Raw genomic sequence first — 10490 nt, forward strand, 5'->3', positions numbered from 1 at the left:
CACCTCACCTAATCTACACGGTATGGATTACAGCCTCACCTCACCACACCTAATCTACACGGCGTGGATTACAGCCTCACCACACCTAATCTACACGGCGTGGATTACAGCCTCACCTCACCTAATCTACACGGTGTGGATTACAGCCTCACCTCACACCTAATCTACACGGTGTGGATTACAGCCTCACCTCACCACACCTAATCTACACGGTGTGGATTACAGCCTCACCACACCTAATCTACACGGCGTGGATTACAGCCTCACCTCACTACACCTAATCTACACAGTGTGGATTACAGCCTCACCTCACCTAATCTACATGGTGTGGATTACAGCCTCACCTCACCTAATCTACACGGTGTGGATTACAGCCTCACCTCACCTAATCTACACGGTATGGATTACAGCCTCACCTCACCACACCTAATCTACACGGCGTGGATTACAGCCTCACCACACCTAATCTACACGGCGTGGATTACAGCCTCACCTCACCTAATCTACACGGTGTGGATTACAGCCTCACCTCACCTAATCTACACGGTGTGGATTACAGCCTCACCACACCATACCTAATCTACACAGCGGGGATTACAGCCTCACCTCACCTAATCTACACGGTGTGGATTACAGCCTCACCTCACCTAATCTACATGGTGTGGATTACAGCCTCACCACACCACACCTAATCTACACAGTGTGGATTACAGCCTCACCTCACCTAATCTACACGGTGTGGATTACAGCCTCACCTCACCACACCTAATCTACACGGTGTGGATTACAGCCTCACCACACCACACCTAATCTACACGGTGTGGATTACAGCCTCACCTCACCACACCTAATCTACACAGCATGGATTACAGCCTCACCTCACCACACCTAATCTACACAGTGTGGATTACAGCCTCACCTCACCACACCTAATCTACACGGTGTGGATTACAGCTGCACCTCATCACACCTAATCTACACAGTGCTAGGGACTGACCCCAGTGGTCTGCCTGCTGAGCTGCTTCTCCAGCCCCCGTCATCACCTACTGTACACGTCCATCTGTGCAGCTGAAAGGGCAAGCAGATGGCTGTGCTGGCTGCTCTGACCGGCTGATCACAGTGACAGGGCACTCGGTGTCCTTCCTGCCCCACTCAGCCACGTTATCTTCCGAACCCTCTCACTTGCTTCCATAGTTTTTGATGCTAAAATCCCCAACATTTCTTTTCCTGTGCTCATTATTGCCTTTGTGTCTCAGTTACTGTTCAACTATTTCTTATATATTGTATATATTTCAACAATTTTTAAGTATTTTAATAAGTTATTATTTTCTATTGTTGTGAAGAGACAATACACCATGACCAAGAAAAAAAAGCATTTAATTAGTGTTCTTTGTTCCTAAGGGTACTAAAGTCCATGGCTGTCACAGCAGTGAGCTTACATCCTGATCTTCAAATCAGAGGAAGAGGGAGCGCGCTAACTGGGAATAGTGTGGACTTCTGTACCCTCAAAGCCTACTCCCAGTGACACACCTCCCGGTCCTCCCCAAATGGTTCCAGCTGGGGGCCAAGCATTCTCATTTGAACCACACCGTGGTTCTGTAAAGTAGAAGCAAGTCCCCAGCCTCATCCCGAATAGCTTCTAGCGTTTGTACTCATGAACTCTGATTTCTGTCCCGATGCCGCAAGCCAGAGGTTCTCAACCAGGTCTGATTTTGTCCTAGGAAGACAAAGTGAAGATGCTGCTAAAGAGAAGCCAGAAGGGCCCCGAGAGCGGCTCAGCAGTTTGAGCACAGGCAGAGGACTCAGGTTCGATTCCCAGCACCCAGGTGGCAGCTCACAGTTGTATGTAGCTTTAGATACAGGGCATCTGACGCTTTCTGGCCTCAGGTACCAGGCACATGTAGTGCACAGACACAGGGCAAAACAACCATACACATGAAATAAGAAGAAATCCTAAAAAGGGAAGCCAAGGATGTTAGAAAATACCCTACAGTGTGTAACAAAGCCCACAGATAAAGCCTGCAGAGACATCATTGGTGCCAAGGTTGAAAAACTCCAAACACAGCCCATATTTCTACCCATGAATGTAAAGCAAAGTAGGTCTTGCCATCTAGCAGAAAAACTGTTTTGTTTTTTGTTTTTTTTTTAGACCTCTATGGAGTACCCATATACAGTTGCTTGACTAAGGCAGTTCTGAGCTATGTCCTTATGGCTAAACAGCCACCAGCAGGTGTGAGTGAGTTGACCGGACGACTATACTTCACAGCGCAACTTCAAAGAGTTGGCTCCAGTTTCTGAGTTCTGTGACTGAGGATGGAACTTAAGGTGTGAAATGCTTGCTTAGTTCAAGGCCCTGCAGTGGTGGTGCACATCTGACCCAAGTACTCTGCAGGTAGACGCAGGAAGATCAGTATCTCTAGTGAGTTCAAGGTTAGCCTGGGCTACGAAGACCCTATCTCCAAAACAAGCAAACAAACAAAAAAAAAAAACCACCAAAAATAATGCACTCAGGAGACAGAGGCAGGTAGATCTCTGAGTTTCAGGCCGGCTTGGTCTCCAGAGCAAGTTTCAGGATAGCCAGGACTATATAGAGAAACCTTGTCTCAAAAAATAAAGCAAAAACCCAAAAATAAAATGATCATAACAGATTTGTTTTCCTAGGGTCATTGGTGACTTGGCCACAGATCTAAGGGTAGATTCTGGTTTGTGTGCAAGTCTGACTTGAGGCTTGCTCTTTGATGGCCTTAGGCTGTCTGCCTTCCAGCTGGTCATTCCTTTGTCTCCGTACTGTTCCTCATTGCACTGAGCTCTCTTCTGCCTTCAGTCTCAAGTGCTGGCCCATGCCACCACGTCTGTCCAAGTCTAACTCAGACATTGGCACAAGCATGTGGGGTGATTTTGTCTGGTCTTACACCTAGACTCCTCTCACAAGTACCAAGCTGCTCTTTGGCATCTCTGCTTGGGCACCCACTGGACAGCTCATCTTAGTTAGGCTTTCTACTGCTCTGATAAACACCAGGACCCAAATCAGCTGGAGAAAGAAAGGATGTATTTCATCTCACAGTTTGTGGTGCATCACCTGAGGGAGTCGGGGCAGGAGCCTACGGCCCTGGAACAGAGGCCATGGAGGAGTTCTGGTTACAGGCCGGCTCCTGGCTTGCTCAGCCTATTTCCTTATCACACCCAGAAACATTAGCCCAGTGGTGGCGTTGCTCACAGTCCCACGTCAATCATCAATGAAGAAAATGTACCATAGGCCAGTATGTGGGGGCATTTTTCAGTTGAAGTTGCCTTTTCCTATACTTGAGCTTCTGTCAAGTTGACATAAAACTGGCCAGCACACACCTCAAATTTAAGGTATCCAAACTGAATTAGTATTTTCCCCAACTTACTCCTTCAGTTACTTTTAGTTCAGTGATAGCTACCCCTCTGGTTCGTGTCAGAACACAGGCCTGGCATTCTCTTTGATAGGTGTGTGTGTCTTTCACTTCCAGTTAATTGAACTAAAACCCCATTTCTCCTTCCTTCTAAGCAGAACCAAGGTGGTGGCTTTTCTTCAAAATGTCTCAGTTCCTTCTCTTGCTGTCTGCATTTAGGCCTCTGGCCATCATAACCTTTGTGTTTGTGTCCAGCTCACTCTGCAGTTTCTCAGAGCAGGGCTACTTATAAAAAATCATAAGGGGCATTACCTCTATTTTTTCTTGAATGTCAGTAGATCTGAGATTAGCATAGTCCTGTGACGATAATCAGAGAGATGACAAGCGGTCTTCCTGGCTACCTGGGGGTGGGGGCTGAGAAAGTGTAAAGCCCGAAGGTTTCTCAAGTGGGAGTGGGGTAATGACTGCTTACACGACTCTTTTCCTCTACTAACAGAAAGTATTCCAAGTCTCGGGCCATATCTAATTCACAAGCTCATCCCCAGCACAGGGCCTGGGGGAAGGGTTTGCTTAACAGAACAAACAGCCCTGGTTCTTTCAGTACCTTGTGGACTCAGCATCTCAGTGAGGCACGACATACCTCGAGTTCCGCTAAAATCAAAGGTGCAGTTTCTGCAATCAGAAGGGTGACATCCGCGGTAGACAGTGCTAACACATGCTTCCGACCTAGAAGCCCCAACCCCCCCCCACCCGAGGTGCAGGTTGGGGTACCAGGCCATCTTCTTTCAGCCCCCTTTCTTCTGTCTTATTCTTCTTTCAGACCTGAGCCCAAACCTCAAGCCCGGGCCTTGCAGGGACCTCACGTGCTGTGAGCCACCAGCCAGGCTGAGTTCTTCTCTGCCCAGTCTGCCTGTCACACAGCAGACCTATCAAATCCCTGGCCTAAAGCAACCGGGAAACAGCTCCTGGAACTGCTCTCCTGAGTTCTCTGCATCCTAATCCAACCCCTAAAGAGCCTACCTTAGAGAGAGGGAAAGCCCACCCTGAGCTGCTGCCTTATGCAGTTGGATTGATACCTGGGTGACCTGACTCAGCAGCAAAGGCCCTTTTGCAACAAACTCAACAACCTGGATTTGATCCCTGGGACCCCCAAGTAGAAGAGAGAACAGATTCCTGCAAGTCGTTCTCTCCTGTGTGGGCTGTGGCATGTGCACACCCCTTCCCCCATGCAATAAATGTGATAAAATGCCTTTCAAAGAACAGTAATTTTATTTTAAAACTCGGATAGTGGGGCGTGTGAGATTGCTCAGTGCTTTAGAGGACTTCCTGCACTTACCGTCCTATCCACGCCAAGGGTATAGTTCAGCCGTGCGAAGCCGGCTCGTGTCCTGCACCCCACCTCCAGAGCTTTTGCTCCTTGCCAGGCTGCAGCTCTGGACTCTCCGTTCCCCACGCCTCCCCAGCCCCAGTTCCAGCAGCTGTTGCTCCACTCCCTGTGAGTAGATTACTGCCGACCCCTGGACGAAATCACAATTACCCTTTCCTGTAATTGACTTATTTCATTTATCATAGTGTCCTTGGTGTTAGCCATGTTGAGACATGGGTTCAAATTTCTTTCCTTTTAAAAAGATGAGCCTCGTACATTTAATCTCAGCACTTGGGAGACAGAGGCAGGCAAATCTCTATGGGTTCTAGGCCAGTTGAGTCTACAGAATAAGCTCCAGGCTCATCCACAGCCAAAGCTACATGGTGAAACCCTGTCTCAATGTGCCCCCCCCCCCCACAAAAGCTTGAAACTTGTATTTTTTTCAAGATTGACTTGTATTGTTTTTACCTGTGTACAGATGTGTATCTGCATGTGGTATGTTCACACGAGTACAGGTACCCACAGAAGCCAAGGTAACACATCCTTTGGAGCAGAATTCTTTAAATTAAAACCCCCTGATATGGGTGCTGGGAACTGAACGTGGGTCCCAGGAAGAACAGAAAGTAGTCTTGGGTACTGAGCCATCTCTCCAGCCCCTATCTTTTATTATTATAAAGACTTATTTTAAGCCCCTTTTTATATAAATGAAAAGAAAGATTTTAGGCTGTCTGGAAGGCTCAGTGAGTAAAAACACCAGCCACCAAAGCGCGCTTCCATCCCTGAGACACACGTGTGGGAGGAGAGAACCAAGTCTTGCAAGTTATTCTTTGACCTCCAAATTTGTGTGTGCGCACGCACACACACACCCACACCCACGGAAACCAAAACATACTGGTTTGAAAGGAAGAACTTATATTGTAGTCTACAGTACACACAGAGACTGTGAAGTTAACATTGTAATTGCTGCTGCAGGGTAATGGGGCAGACAGAAACTTAAGTCACTCTGTAACGACTTACTGTTAAGAATAGTGTGTGTGTGTGTGTGTGTGTGTGTGTGTGTGTGTGTGTGGTCAGAGGACGACTAGCAGGAGTCAGTTCTAATCTTCTACCACCTAGTTTCCAGAGATCAAATTCAGATCATTGGCTTGGTATCAGAAACTGTACCTTCTGAGCCATCTCAGTGGCTCTCAAAGACTTCCTCTTCAGAGAAGAGGCTCTGAAACCCAGAGCATCTGGTCCCAGATGAGGCAGCATGACAAGCCTGTGTTCAGCATCTGTGCAGCCTGTGTGTATGGTATACCTGCATGTGTGCAGCCTGTGTGTATGGTATACCTGCATGTGTGCAGCCTGTGTGCATGGTATACCTGCATGTGTGAAGCCTGTGTGCATGGTATACTGGCGGCCAACATGTAGTAGGGAGCGACGGGCTGCATTCCTGCCTCCCGGCTCCTGCACTGCTAGCTTTACCCGAAATAATTACACGGAAACTGTATTCTTTTAAACACTGCCTGGCCCGTTAGTTCTAGCCTCTTACTGGCTAACTCTCACATCTTGCTTTAACCCATTTCTAATAATCTGTGTTGCCCCACGAGGTGTGGCTTACCAGGAAAGATCTTAACCTGCGTCTGCGTTGGGTGGGAGAATCAGGGCAACTGACTGACTCTGCTTCTTTCTCCCAGCATTCTGTTCTGTCTACTCCACCTACCTAATTTTCTGTCCTATTAAAGGGCCAAGGCAGTTTCTTTATTTAACCAATGAAATCAACACAAAACAGAAGACTCCCATATCACCAACAGAGAGTGGAAGTCTGTGCTTTCCCCTTGCTGTGAAGACATACCATGACCAAAGCAGCTCTTCTAGAAGGAAGCATTTAACTTCAGGAGGCAGGGGTTTCATGGCAGGAAGCATGGTGGCAGCAGGCAGGCAGAGACAGAGAGCCTGGGCCTGGCACAGGCTTTTGAAACCCCAAGCCCATGGGAGCTGGAGAGATGGCTCAGAGGTTAAGAGCACTGGCTGCTCTTCAAGAAGACCTGAGTTCAATTCCCAGCAACCACATGGTGGCTCCGAACCATCTCTAATGAGATCTGTTGCCCTCTTCTGGCATGCAACTGTGCATGCAGGCAGAACACTGTATACGTAATCAATAAATAAGTAAAAAACAATTCCAACTCCCATTGACACACTTCCCTCAAGGCCACACCCACTAGTCCCCCCAAACAGTTCCATTTTCACTCCAACCATCACAGGAACCCTCTTCTATCAAGCGTATATGAAGAAGGTGGCAGTGGTTCCTGCTCTGTTATTAAGGGATGCCTTTGTTTTCAGGATGATGTGAAAACTTAGTATCAATTTATAATTGTATCTAGAGACCAAGTTAAAAAAGAGAAAATCCATCCATTTCTTAGTTGTGACTTATTTGATAAGACTATAAAATTGGACCCTCTCTCTTTGGCTCTGTAGTTGCGTGAACGAAGGAACTTCGTGGGAGCTCCCCACCTGGAGAATGCACACCAGAGCAGAACTTCTCCCAGAGGGCTGCTGTGAGTAGAAATGCTAAAAGCTATACAACATTTAGCGTGATCGCTAGCACGTAGTGATTGCTCACACCAACGCTTATTATGACACCAAACACCCGGAAAGAGTAGCAAGCTGAGGTAAAGTGGTGTTGAGTCATGTGTCTCAGGTCATTCCCCTGGGCTGTGAGAAAACACCCCAACAGAAAGCAATCCACGAGAAAGGGTTTACTTCGTCTCACTGTTCAAGGGGTACAGTCCACCATGGCAAGGGAGTCAAGGCAACAGGAGCTTGCTGTGGCTGGTCACATGACATTCACAGTCAGGAAGCAGACAAGGATGACTTCTAGTTCCAGCGTGTTCTATCTCCTCTATATACAGTCGAGCATCCCCATCGAGGGAATGGTCCTACCGTTAAGGTGGGTTTCCCCCCCCATCCCCAGCCTGGTCTACAAGAGCTAGTTCCCGGACAGGCTCCAAAGCTACAGAGAAGACCTTTCTTGAGAAACCAACCAACCCAAAAAGAGATGGGATTTCCCACACCAATTCACATAACCAAGATAATCCTTCACAGCCATTGTCAGAGGTTTACCTCAACCTAAATATCCCTCAGGGGGGTGCCCAAAGGTTGAGCTCCTAGGTGACTGTGGACTCCATCAGGTTAACAATTAACGCTGTTACAGCATATTAAAGTCAGGTGATACCAATCGTGATGTTGTCCTGGTGTTCTTCCCTACTGTTCTGAACTGGGATATGCACCCTTGTAACAACAGCAAAGCCCGTGTGGTGGACCATGGCCCCTGTGGTGAATGTCTGGGGCACATCCTGACTCTGCTTTCTGGAGTGTGTCCTCTAAGGATGGGGTACTAGAACGGCATGCCAGTGCCGAATACTCAGACTTCAGAAGAGAATGCCGTGAAGGGAAAGGGACAAATTTTCAAGTTTTCTGTTTCTCTGGAAGTCAGCTGGATTCTGCTTGCCTCGTTTACTGTGTACCAGCCAGTTCAAAATAAAACGCTTGTGCTGTAATTTTAATATCAAGTACATCCCAGAGACTTCTCACACTGGACTCTTGGCAGTGTTTAGCACGCAATCTGTGAGTCTAATCACTGTGATGGTTTGGGAAAATCTTTTCATCCCTTCTATAAGGCCTGGGTCCTTCTCGAAGGCAAGAGCTTATAAAGGAGGAATTGAAAGACCCAAAGGCATGGTGGGTCACATTCAGCTCACTGTCTAGTGTGCATGTGGTGCAGGGATGGGATGTATTTTCTTGGTAAGTCCTGTCACACCTGGAAATCACATTCATACACTGAAGGACCAGAGAAACAATGCATCCGGACACTAACGGGATAATTGTCTGCTGGCCTGGGTTTGATCTGCCATCATGCCTCTTGTGGGACCCTTGGGTAATGCACACTGTATTGGAAAACTCACAGACTGTTTGTCTTGCTTTTCTATTGCTGTGAAGAGATGCCATGACCAAGTCAACCTAGAAAGCATTATCATTGGGAGCTTGGTTATAATTTCAGTGTCAATAGAAGCTATGGCCATAATGCAGGGAGAATGAGAGCAGGCAGGCATGGCCCTGGGGCAGTAGCTGAGAACTCATATGTTGAGACAACAGCCATAAGGCAGGGAAAGAGCTAACTTGAAATGACAAGAGCTTTTGAAACCTCAAAGCCCACCCCCAGTGACAAACCTTCTCCAACAAGGCCACACCTTCTAATCCTTCTTAATCAGTTCCACTAACTGGGGACCAGGCATTCAAACACATGAGCCTATGGGGCCCATTCTCATTCAGACCACCACACTGTTTGAGCTCACTGAGAAGCTGGGTTGGACCCCACCCCCTTTTCAAACTTAATTCTGTTTGTCTCCAAGTGTCCTCTGAGACCCCCAGCTCATACCTAGACAAGAGCTGACCTCTCTTGTCTCTGACAGGAAGAAGGAACAACAGGTATCTCAGAATAGTAAGGAGCATTGTGATCTTGAGAACAGCTAAGGTAAACCATCTCCAACAAGGGTGATGATTGTTTATCCCTTCTGCCGTGGAAATGGGAAGCCAGTGCCTCAGACATAGGAAGCTAGCTCATCTGTGAAAAGAGCGCTCTCAATCAAGAACTCTGGCCAATTGCCTCAGTTTCTCTGGTAGGACTTATTAATGATGTTCCCTGTCTGTTGTTGCTGTTGTGTGTTTTCTTGGCAGCCTATCCAAGAGGACACTCTGCTGCATCCATGACTCTCTGCTTGAACCCCGCTGGCTCCCGCAATGAGACATCTCTAGCCAATTTCTGCTGGGTGATTATAGGTGCCCAATTTGATAGTGTCTTATTGTCTAATGGTCTATCTACTTGTTTTGAGATATTTGATTACACTGTGTAAAGATGCATCACTGTGATTGGTTTAATAAAAAGCTAAATGGCCCATAGCTAGGCAGGAGGTATAGGTGGGAATTCTGGACAGAGAGAGAGCAATGGGAAAAAGAAAGGGGAAGTTGCCAGTCAGATGCAGAGGGAGCAAGGACATGCAGGAGAGGAAAAAGCCATGTGGTAACACAAAGACGAGTAGAAATGGGTTAAATTAATGTAGGCTATCAGAGGTAGTGGGGCACACCTAAGCTGTAGGCTGAGCTTTCATAATTAATAAAAAAATCTGTCATTTTTTGTGAGCTGGCGGCCCAATGAAAAAGCCACTACAACTATTTGCTATTTATTCTTTTCCTATTAACTGCTGTGTATTTGATAATCTCATTTGTGAAGGCATGGCTGTTACAGAACACTCTTTAGACCATACAGAACACTTGGCAAGTTCCTTGAGCTTATATTTCCTGCCTATATTTCCTGTAAGTTTGAAGTAGTAGTGGAAATTCTTGGTTATTAGTGTTAAATTGTTAAAATACTACATTCATAATCAATGAAATAACTTTAAAATCCTTTGAAATGACTATATAAAATTGTTTGTTTTAAAGTCTTAAATTTTCAGGAACCAGTTGGGTTTAGGGAAAGCTATTTGGAAAGTCATGTAGGAAATTTGGGTTTCTTGATTACTTTTCTAACCCTACCTGAGTGTATTTAAGCAGACCCTGGAGAAAGCTCAGAGTTCAGATCAGAGATCTAGTTGGGTTGTGGTCACCAGCATTTGAGGACAGTCATGGGAAAGTTGACAGGCAACGGGCTCCTGTAACCCTGTAGGCTGTAGGTCCTACGTGGTTACTGACTCTGTCCTTTCTGAGGT

This window comes from Microtus pennsylvanicus, chromosome 15 (assembly GCF_037038515.1).
Source record: "Microtus pennsylvanicus isolate mMicPen1 chromosome 15, mMicPen1.hap1, whole genome shotgun sequence".
Classification (NCBI taxonomy): domain Eukaryota; kingdom Metazoa; phylum Chordata; class Mammalia; order Rodentia; family Cricetidae; genus Microtus; species Microtus pennsylvanicus.